The sequence below is a fragment of the Rhinatrema bivittatum genome, chromosome 6, assembly GCF_901001135.1.
Source record: "Rhinatrema bivittatum chromosome 6, aRhiBiv1.1, whole genome shotgun sequence".
In the NCBI taxonomy this organism is placed as follows: Eukaryota; Metazoa; Chordata; class Amphibia; order Gymnophiona; family Rhinatrematidae; genus Rhinatrema; species Rhinatrema bivittatum.
This window is the reverse complement of record NC_042620.1, coordinates 42833937-42845922: the sequence shown is the minus strand read 5'-3', so window position 1 is coordinate 42845922 and position 11986 is coordinate 42833937.

Below are 11986 nucleotides of genomic sequence, written 5' to 3'. Positions count from 1 at the left end.
ACTCTTACTGTTAGAAATGGGTGGCACCCCCAGCACAGATGCATGGATGCAGCTAATAATGGGCACCTGGGGCATTCAGCTGGGTCCCTGGCCCCGGACTTACCTCTGGCTCTGGGTGGTGGGGTAGGAGGGGAGGGGATCAGTGATGGGAACGGCACTTCCTGTCATGGTGCTGATCTCATGTTGGTGGGTCTGGCTTCAGGGGATGTGGGGTGAGGCCCCTCTCCCTCTTTGGCAGCTGACTGACATGGCACATCCCTGTTGGTCTGGTGACAGGTGCAATGACATCATCAGGATGTGACCCGTGCCAGACCACTGGATTAGCCAGGAAGGGCAGCAGCATGGTGCTGTGCAGGGGGCAGGATCAGTGGGAGATTTAGGCAGGATACACCTATACATTCATTAAAAAAATTAAAAAAAAAACAAAGTGACTTTTTGCAAGAAACATAACCTTGTTTTTCTGTTTCACTAATTAGCTACTAATCCCATCTGAACCCTGTTATCACTTCTGCTCTCAAAATTTGCCATTGGCACTTCTCTTTGAGCATTTGTATACCTTGGAAGATATCAATAACAGCATCATTATAACCTTTCTGATTCCAGGAAATCAAGACATCACCTCTTTTACCTCTCAGAAAAATCATACGCATTCTTTCCTCATGCATATAAGCATGGGCTTCCTTAATCCATTACTGGTACATGCAAGGAGGAAGAAGAAGCACGAAAGAAGAAGGAATCTATACAGAAAGAGAACAGGTCTTAAACCGAATGAACTCCATCTCAACATTAAAAACTTCTTCTTCTCTGCCATGGTTTGAAGGGGATAATGTTGTAGTTTGTTTCTGCTTGCAATTTTCAAGTATTGAGTGGGAATCCTGTCCTATTTCTGGCTTGGCAAAACTGTGCTATGCATGGAACCTTTCACTGGGGAAGGGGTATTAGTGTCCTATTTCTTACTTTTCTCTGTGCCATTATGGTTTTTTCCCCCTACATTCCAGATAGTTAAGGAACTGAAGCTGCAAGCCTGAAGAAATGATCATACTATTTTGCATGGATGATAGTGGTGATTCGTTATTTAAGGGATATTCCAATCATGATTGGGATTTTCTTCCAGGGGATGATGACTGCTCTGAACATTTCCCATCAAAGTTCATCCAACAGTAATGGGGAGTAGTTGGTATTGCCAGAAGCCAAGATGGCAAGGCATGCATCCAATGGTTCAGGGAAGAGGAAAATCTAATGCCTGGCATGGCAGAGGAAGATCTAGGGCTTCACAGTCCACGGAACCACAATCCTCATCCAAGAACATCACAGATGCTGCCACAATGGCAGGATATGCAGAAAAATGGCAATCAAAGAAAATGTGCATAATGAGATGGGCCAACACGAGCAAACCAGAGGGACAATATTACAGAAATGTTTGCCCTATTTAAGTCTGACAATATTTTGTTATTTATGAGAAGAATAAACAAGAAGACAGAGCGTAGGTTCAGGGAGTAGAATGAGAGTCATCCTTATTACATAAAAGCATGGAAGCAGCTGGGTGATTTGGAACTGAAGGCATACCTATGCCTTCTCAATTTGAGTGGCCTTTTCCATGGAGCAAAGAAACCGTGAAAGTCGTGGTCTCCATGCACAGGGTATCTTTCCTTTTGTGCCACAATGAGTCTGGAAAGATTCTAACAAATAGCAGTGCACACGCATTTTGATAATAAAGTTATATGGGAGGAAAGAAGAACTGTGGACAAATTTTCTGCCTTCTGTTACGTGCTGGACACTGTTTGTCAAGGAACTTAGAAAATGGTATGTGCCAGGGATAACCTGACTGTGGATGAGCAGCTGGTGGCTTTCAGGGAGCTCCCTGGCTGCCCCATCAAGATTTGGTGATGCTCTGATGGCAACATCATATTTCTCAAACGGGTGTAACTATCTAATTAAACAAATAAGCTGGAGAAGAGTAACACAAACAAGTAACCATATTATATAAAATCTTGTTTGGCCTTGGTAAAAATTAGGAAGAAATGCTATGAGTAATACCTTTTTTCTGCAGTAAATATCCAGCAGAAAAACTGCTAAGTGAAAATCTGACCTAGCCGAGCACCATCAGGAGAAACAAGGCTGACATTCCAAATGCATTGCAGCCTGATCCCAAAAGAAAGAAATTCTCATTCATTTTTGCTTGTAATGGGGATCTCACCTCGGTTACATATGTGCCTAGGACGTCCAAAGCTGAAATGTTGCTATTGACAATGAATGAATTATTACGACATGGCAGAAGTTGGAGAGGAAAGAAGGCCACTTCTTATGGACTATAACAAAACCAAAGGTGGAGTGGAAAACCTGGATTGCTTAGTACATATTGGAAGTAAATTTCAAATGATTTACAGACGTGTGCAAATGGACTTTTGAAAATTGCTACTTGTACATGTGCAACTCCTTTGAAAGTTCACTGAATTTGCAAAAGATTTTATGTGTGTAAATGGACTTTATAAATGTAAATGGGCTTTTGAAAATTGCTACGATATTTACTACTTTTACGTGCGTAAATCCTTTTGAAAATTGCCTCCTGTATTTCAAAATACAAAACCCAACTGAAGGTCCATTGACATATTTTTCAATTTGATTGATGTAATGAATAATCATCCTGTTTGGAACTGCAGATTATTTCAAGAAAGACAACACCTTTTCCTTACTAAGGGGGTAGATTTGAAAACATGGCCATGCCATTTTTACATCATGCGTGCATTGCTGGCACATGTTATAAAATATGATTCCTGCATGCACGTGCACACCCTATTTTAATATCAGTGCAGGAGGGTTGCAACTCTCGCTTGCAGAAGGGGGAATTTTTTAACTCAAGCGTGGCCAAACGATAGGGCCTTTTCCCACCTTGCTCCATTTTCTCCTCTCCACCCTGACCCCTAAGCCCACCCTAACTATTCTATTATTTTGTTACAAAACTTACCTGCTCCTTTGAGCAGAAGTAAGTTGCGCATGCCGGCCAGTTTCTGGCATGCATTTCCCCGGGGACAGCGCAAAATGGCGCCATCCCGGCCATCCCCACCCTGCCCCCGCACTGCCCAGACCCAGTCCCTGGCCTGCCCCTTTTCAAAACCCTGCTCTTCCATGTGCAAGAGATGTGTGCGGCTGGGCTGTTTGGAAAATGTGCTCAGCGTGCACTCGGCCTAGCCACACGCGTATCTGCCAGGAGTTATGCGCGCCGGGCTTTGAAAACCCCCGTTAGCTGGGAGAGCTGTTGATCCATGGACTTATCAAACAAACACTACATGATATCAATAATCTGACCAGGCAAATCAGAAGTGCATTGATTGCACTAGACCTCAAAATCCTAGTATCTTCCTCTATACTTGCTGCTGGATAAAGGAAATGTTGTGCTGTGTGTCCCAGAGCAGCAGATCACAAATCATAAGGATGTTGTAACAACTACAAAAAGATATTTGTGCAGAGAGCATGTGAATAACATAAAACTGTGCTCTGATTGTGTCCAGTGAAAAAATTCATGTTGATGTGTGCGTGCGTATCTTATACCTTCTATTTTAATGACTCAAAAATATGTTTATTCCCAAGAAAAATTATTTTCCAACATTTATAAAAAATAAAAATATGTTTTACTGGATAATACATTTCGGTTTCATTTATTTAAACCACTAGTATATTCTGCTGATCTTAAAATAATTTTTCTCAGTGGATTACAAATTAAATAAAATAAAATGATATTCAACAGTCAACAATACACAAAGCAATATCACAAATAAAATTAACATAATTATATCAATAAATTGCAAAATATACTTCTGTAAAACTCCTAAAACCACAAATAAGTAAAACTGATAATATCTTAAACAGGAAAAAGAAAATGAAAAATCAAGTAGCACTAAAGCCTAGGGGGCCGATATTCAAAGGCATTTAGCTGGATAACTTATTGAGTCTCATGTGTCCAGACACACTTAGCCTTAACTAGCAATATTCAAAAGAATATTGCTGTGCGCCCCCCCCCCCCCCCCCCAATCACACACACACACACACTCACTGTATAAAAACTGTGGGCTGCTAGGCTGAGCTATCCTCCCCCAATTCCCTACAAGTACTATTTTAAAAGGAAAGATGCACATATTAGTCCTGACTTCCCCTCTTCCCCCATGTCCACTCCACAGTTTGGAAGAATGTTAAATTAAGGCCCCCCTCCCATTCCTGCTTCTCCCTACCTCTAACCCCAACCCTAAACCTGTCACCCACCTGGCACATTGGTCAAGCCCTTTCAGAGCTGGGATCACGGAAACCTGGAATGCCGGCAGCTTCCAGCGTTGCTCGCACCAAAACGCTGGAAGCATAAGCTAACAGCATTGCTGTCAGAAGAATTGCCCACCATGGTGCATAATCCAGGATATTTTGCACCCATGGACCTTTCACCTAATTTACAAAGGAAATATATGTGCGTGCTTTCCCTTAGAAAATTACCCACAGGTAGAAAAAGCCTGCAACCTTTTCACATGCTTTTTCTCTAAACTGATTATTGCTGGAAAACAGAAAAAAATCTCCACTCAGTGGATAAATGACAAAATAGTAAAAAGGAAGAATAACCCACTTCAAAAACTAAAGAAATCAATGTTAATGTGGAAAAATAAGGGCTTGATTTTGCCTCGATCAATATATAAAGTGGTAGACGATGGTTGTTTCATACTTTCACAATCTATAGTACCAACCAGATTTCCTAGTGATTCAAGATTGTAATCATTGACAAACCACCAGCCACTTTTTTTATAATCACAATACCACACAAACATGATTCCAAAAATATATTTTTTTGAAAACTTTTAATGCACTGAAAATTAACTAAAATGTCTTCAAATAAAAGTCACTAATGCACTGAGGGGTGGATTTTAAAAGGGTTACGCGCGTAATATACGCGCGTAACCCTTTTAAACTCCTCCTGTGCGCGCTGAGCCTATTTTGCATAGGTTTGGCAACGAGTGCATGCCCCGGGACGCGTGTATGTACCGGGGCTTGAAAAAAGGGGTGGGGCATGGGCAGTCTGAGGCAGGACGGGGGCATGGCCAGAGGTAGGCGCAACTTAAATAAAAAAGGTGGGGGGATTTAGGTAGGGCTGGGAGGCAGGTTAGATAGGGGAAGGGAGGGGAAGTTGGGGGAGGTGAAAGGAAATTTCCCTCCGAGGCCGCTCCGATTTCGGAGCGGCCTCGGAGGGATCGTGGAAAGCCATCGGGGCTTCTCTAGGGCTTGGCGCATGCAAGGTGCAAAAGTGTGCACCCCTTGCTCGCGCCGACCCCAGATTTTATAACATGCACGAGGCTGCGCGCGCATGTTATAAAATCAGGCGTAGATTTGTACGCACCAGGTTGCACGCACAAATCAACGCTCGTGCATAGGTTCGAAAATCTGGCCCTGATTGTTTAAATGCCGCTCTGAAAATGTTCTCCAAAAATAATGCCTGAACCAAACTTCATGCTGGTATCTTGTTATGAATGATAAAATCAATCTTTTATAGTACCATAGCCATCATGCTACATCTTTTAAAAGAGGACTTCAGGTTAGCCAATTTTTTCGGATTTGCCGAATTTGTTCTATATTGGAAGAGTTTGAGATATAGGCAAAGTTGTTAGCTGAAAGATTTAGGAATAGGGGGTATTCATAAAGAGACATTAGATGAGCATAAGAACATGCAAAATATTCTGAGAGGAGTGAATTGCTTAAATATAAATCAAAAAAGGAAGGCAATCATTTAGTGTGCATACTTCAATAAAGCACAACTTCAGCAGCAGCACCAATTAGGAAACATTGTCACGTTTTAGGTTTTCATGAAATCTTTAAAGAACCCTCACTAATAGCCACACTGCGATGTTCTAACATACGAGATCTTACATTCTTATTTTATCAACAGAATTGTTAAACCATTGGGAAGTCATCGAAAATGTAATCAATGTAGTGTATGCAGTAATGTTATTGAAAGAGAGATGTGCATAGACCCAGTTACAGGATACCAGGTGAAGAGAAAATCTATTACAGATTGTGTTTCTACTGATGTGATTTATATTATTGTTTGTCCTTGCCCCAAAGTTTATGTTGGATGCACTAGCCATCCAGTGAAGGTCCGTCTAATTGAACACCATTCTAGGTTAAACATTTTTTTTTTTTGTTCCAATATTTCTCTGCAAAAGTTTCTCTTCTGCGTAAGGCATTTTCAGGAGTGTGCTCTGATCTGGTATCTAAAGGCATCAGATTTGCACTTATGTATCTGGCGAAATTGTGGATTGCCTACCAAGGATCCACCCATGTTTTTGACAATCTTTCTGGGGCGAAAGATTTTGTGGCGAAAATGCCTGCAGGAACAGTGAGGTCTGCAGACTGATTGATCTTAATTCTATATGTCTACAATATGTGATTTCTTTTTTTTTCTTTTGACTTAACCACATAGGGGCGGATTTTAAAAGGCCCGCGCGCGTAAATCCTTCTGGATTTACGCGTGCAGGGCCCTCGCGTGCCAGCGTGCCTATTTTGCATAGGCCGCCGGCGCGCGTAAAGCCCTAGGACGCGCGTAAGTCCCGGGGCTTTCGAAAAGGGGAGGGAGGGGGCGTGTCCGGGGGCGTTCCCAAAATGTTGCGGCATTTCGGGGGCGGGCCCGGGGGCGTGGTCGAGGCCTCCAGACGAGCCCCCGGGACCGGAGGACGGAGCGGGGCTGCCGGTTACGCACACAAAGTTATGCGTAACTTTGCCGACAAAGGTAAGGGGGGGGGTGGGTTAGGTAGGGGAAGGGAGGGGAAGGTGGGGGGAGGGTGAAGAAAAGTTCCCTCCGAGGCCGCTCCAAAATCGGAGCGGCCTCGGAGGGAACAGGCAGGCCGCGCTGGGCTCGGCGCGCGCAGGTTGCACAAATGTGCACCCCCTTGCGCGCGCCGACCCCAAATTTTATAAGAATCGTGCGGCTACGCGCGTATCTTATAAAATCCAGTGTACTTTTGTTCGCGCCTGGTGTGCGAACAAAAGTACGCGCTCGTGTAATTTTTAAAAATCTGCCCCATAGAGCTTTGGGGCTTCTCCTTGGTCAGGAGAGTGTGGCGATTTTAGCTTCCATCTCGTGATGATTACTTCTTCAGTTTAACTAATGGAGTGTGTTTTTGCTTTAAAGGGGTGTTGAGAAAGTTAGCAGCCCCTTGGTACAGATTTCATTTATATTTATAGTGTGCTCTGTTTTGGGTCCTTGTTTATTTAGTCATTCCTCGATATTCTGTTTCATTATTATATCTCTTTGATGTAATTACACATATCATAATTTACTCGGATGCTTTTTCATGGTGTGTGGCTTTGCAATGTGGTGAGTGGGGGATGAATGCATCTCCACCGCAGTGATCTATGTCCCCCTTGGAGGGATGGTATGAAAGTGGAGGGTTTGAAGGGGTAAACCTAAGTTGCTTCAAGTGTCAGGAAGTTCCTTCATCTAGAAATATGTTTGGAGTTCCTCAGCAATTTAGGGCGGGGAGGGGAGGGGGGGATGGGTTGGGTAATGTATTTTTCTCTCTGTGTGGCATATATGGCAATACAATTCTATGGTATGGTTAGCAATCACTGCACACTGCACAGTAGGACTTAATATCCCAAGTCTCGCAGACTGGCAGCTTCCGGATCTAATGTTGCATAATTTTCATGTAATGGGGCATTGGTTATTACTTCCTTTTTCCCATAAATTATGCCTGTGATTACTACTGTAACTTGGAATGTGGCAGGGTTAAGAACACCGGTAAAGCGGGAAAAAGTTCTCACTAGGTTGTACAAACTCCAGGCTAAAGTCATATTTTTACAAGAGACCCATCTGACTGTTCCAGAAGCATTGAAATAAAAAAAAAAAAGAGGGTTTTCTCAAGTTTTTCAAGCAGCGGGCACCTCAAAAAGTAGAGGTGTGGCAATTCTCCTTCACAAAGCAGTTTCTTTTCAGGCACAGAATACAGTTGTAGACCCGAATGGTAGATATGTTTTGGTTCTAGGCTCCTTGATGGGAAATAAGGTCATTTTAGCCTCAGTGTATGCGCCTAATACCTATGACCATTCTTTTTTTACGCAACTGGTCACCCAACTAACTCTCCTAGGGGAATATCCCATCATCTTAGGGGAAGATTTAAATTTTGTAGTGGACCTTATGCTAGACCGACACCCCCCCCCCCCCCCCCCCGCCAAAACCAATATAGTAGCAGCCGCAAGAGTCCAAATTTTCTATGCCAACATTTGAAGTTATTGGATTTGTGGCGGACTCTTCACCCGGGCGTGGTTGAGTTTACTCACATAGCAAAAGCACACCCTACCTGTACTAGAATTGACTATTTGTTGATATCAGAATCCATTTTTTTTAAGTTTGGTAAGACTGCTATTCATAACTTAGTAATATCAGATCACTGTTCTGTCTTGGGGGAGCTACACTGTGGTAGTGTTGCTACCCCCATCCAATGGTGTTTACTGGGCCATTTACTACATGAGCCAGAGTTTCCTAATTACTTACACAAAAAATAGCAAGATTTTACAACATTTAATGCCACCCATCAGACCCAACCCATTTTATTTTGGGAGACAGCGAAAGCTGTCATTAGGGGGGAGATCATTAGCTATGTGCATGCTAAGAGAAAAAGATTAGATTCTGATATTGTCTCTCTTGAGAATCGAATGGCTGCACTGAGGCACAAGATGAATCACAATAGGGACGAAGAGTCTAAACTTTCATTTCAAGCTGCACAAATAGCTTTAAATGTTCTTTTACATGAGAGGGCATCATGAACATTATGATGTCGTCAATTTACCTTTTTCCAGCATGGTAACAAGGCTGGGACACTTTTGGTTTCTTTATTGAAGGTGCAGGAGTCTTCTAAATACGTTCCGAATATTCGCTCAAATGCAGGGCAGATAAGCTGTATTCTGCAGAACCAGTTGAAGAGATAGAGATAGAGAAGTTTTTGGCAGATCTCGCCTTACCAACAATTTTCCCAGCCCAGAAGAATGCTCTCAATCACGCCATTAAAGAGCAAGAGGTCCAAGAGGTGATCCTGGCGCTGGCTGACAACAAAGCCCCAGGTCCAAATGGACTAACTGCTTTATTTTATAAAACCCTAAGTGCAGACATAGCCCCTTTTTTGACAGTCCTTTTTGATACTATTTCGGTGGCTGGACAAATGCCACCCACAATGAGAGTTGCCACGATAGTGGTACTACCGAAACCGGGGCGGGATCCTTTACTCATTTCCTGCTACAGGCCGAACTCGCTCCTGAACTTAGATATTAAAATATACGCCAAAATCCTGGCTAATAGGTTGAAAGCAGTGCTCCCCTTGTTAGTAATGCCGGGGCAGATTGGCTTTGTCCTTGGGCGTCAATCCACGTTTAATATCCACAAGTTCTTAATGGCAATTGAGGTTTGCCTGCTTGACAAACTCCCTCAACCCTTGTTCGTAACTTGTGACGCAGAGAAAGCCTTCAATAGGGTTGTGTGGCCCTTTCTCAGGGTGGTTCTGCAAAAGATGGGCTTCAAGGGGAAGATGTATGAGTACATAAACCTGTTTTCTGTTTTCCACTGCCACTGCTCTCTTGCAAATCCTAATGTACACACTGCCACTGACTGAGACCAAAAAAAGACAAGCACATTCTCAGAAGCACACAAGAAGACAAAGAGCAAACCATACAAAGGAAAACAGTATAGAAAATGAGAAGACCAGAAACAGCACACAGAACTCTTTAATAATCACTTGCTTTACCTCAGTTGAATCGTTCACACCTGGGTTTAGATGCTCTTCTCTCTCTGCATACAGAAAAGACAGCAAGAACCATATTGGGAAGAGGAGGTGATGAAAGAAAAGCAGCAAAGTGCATGTGCAAAATAACAGATAAGTGGTAAATGCTGTGGCATTTGCGGTTGTGAAAAAGGAAAGGGCCAGGAGCATTCCAGGGCAGGGCAAATATTTACGCATATAACTTGCTGTTTTATAAGCAGTTTACGTGTGTAGAATTGGCAGTTTACTTGCATATATTGACACCTGCTCTATGTCTGGAGTAAGTGATAGTAAACATCTTAAAAGTAAAATACTGACTGAGTGAGGGGTCCGGGTGAAATGGGGGGAGTTGAAGCTGAAGAGCCAGGAGGGTCTCGATGACCTACAAGTGGACAAGGTGAACTGGCAGACTAATTGGTAAAACTGGTAATTTCATTGCTGTGTGCATGTTAGAAGATCTCCCGATTTGCACGCGTAATACCCAACGTATGGAATTCCATCTGGTAGATACACCGTGAACATGGTTCTATCTGCCTGCTACCTGCTTCTCCCTTAATTGCTGCCCACTCTTCACACTCCAGTTGAAATGACCTGCTTTTTTCTGGCCCTTCTCAATCAGCAGCTTCAGGACTTGGCTGCCACCTTCCTTGCCCCCAAGTCCCAAGCCAATCCCTTACTGCTAGGTGTAGCGTGTGTGCAAAGCATCGAATGACCGGGTATCTATCGTCAGCCAGTGCCTTAGTAATACTGTTACCATTGTCAGTAACAAAAAAATTCATTAAAATTCATTTCACTGTTTCTTCCTAGCCAGCTTTGCCTTCATTCTCAGGATTTCCTCCAAGATATTTTCTGAGGTATAGCTCTAGTCTAGCCCACTTACCTGGTGCACATTAACCCACCAGTATCCTGCTTTCTGCTAATGTCTCATCCAGTCGCCACCAATGTGCTGTGAGGGGCAAACAGGCATGTATTGCATTCATATTTGTTCAAACGTCACTGGTGAGATGGATGCTCCTCCCATTTCCCTTTGCCAGCAGTCTGCATCTGGCACAGTACTGCGTGCACAAGGTAGGAATCACATGATGACTAAATATAGTCCTGTAAGGAACTTTACAAATGGGGGCTAAGAGGTGGAGCAGCTATTTAAACCCTACATTCACTACCACCTGCAGCAGCTGATTATCTAATGCAATCATTTCAACAATATATTGCACCAACAGTGCTATGGGACCCCAACACATCTGCTCCATGGTAGCTTGCCACAGCAGTCGGGGAAGGGGCAGTACTGTAATTGAGGGTGAGGGCTGGGGGGGGGGAGGGGGGCGAGGGGGTAACACTAGGACATTGACTACAACCTCCCCTTTGCTTCTCTGGCTTTTTTGCTGCTGTAGTTGATGTTGAATGGGCAACCAATATACCAGCCTCTTCTGCAAGCAAAAAAGCTCTGTGTTGCTTTTCCATATAGTATTTCATGGAGATGTTAGAAAAATGTCCAATTGTCCTTTCCCTGCTCACAAACTGATCAGTAAGTGCATGAAAGTGATTCCAAATCTGAGATTTCTTTCTGGTATCCCTATGCTGCTTTTTTATTGCAGAGGAATCATTATCCATTCCTTAGTAATACAAGGAGTGGCTCTATTTGACAGATGATCAGATGGTAAAGGGGTTCTGCACTTCCTTATTGCACTCTGGCTACCATCTGCAACTATATTGCCATTGCCATCGGTCTCCTCCTCAGACATCAGATTACTAGCACACATAGTCACACTAACAGTGACAGCGTGAATAAACAGCCTGCAGAGCCAATATGTAGGGAGGAGCGCTGCTCTTTCTATCTGAGACATGGGATTACCAGGGCTGGCACTGAATGAAAGCGGTGCCACAGGAGCACATAAGAGGGCACCCACACTCGCAGTAGCAATGTACAGTGTGTGCACTGCAGCAAATCTAGTGCTTTAGAAAGTAGCCTAACACAGAATAAGTGAGTGATGATTTCACAAAAAGAAAAAAGATGCAGACTGTCACCATAACAATATAAAGAAACAGTCTGCACTCTGCAGAGCCAATATGTCTGACTGTGATTGAAATAATAATTATGACCCCAGCACCAGCACTATGACTGAGAGTACACACAATGGAGCACACACACACACACACACACACACATACACACTTAGCTAGCAAAATATGTGTTATTCTCTAATAAT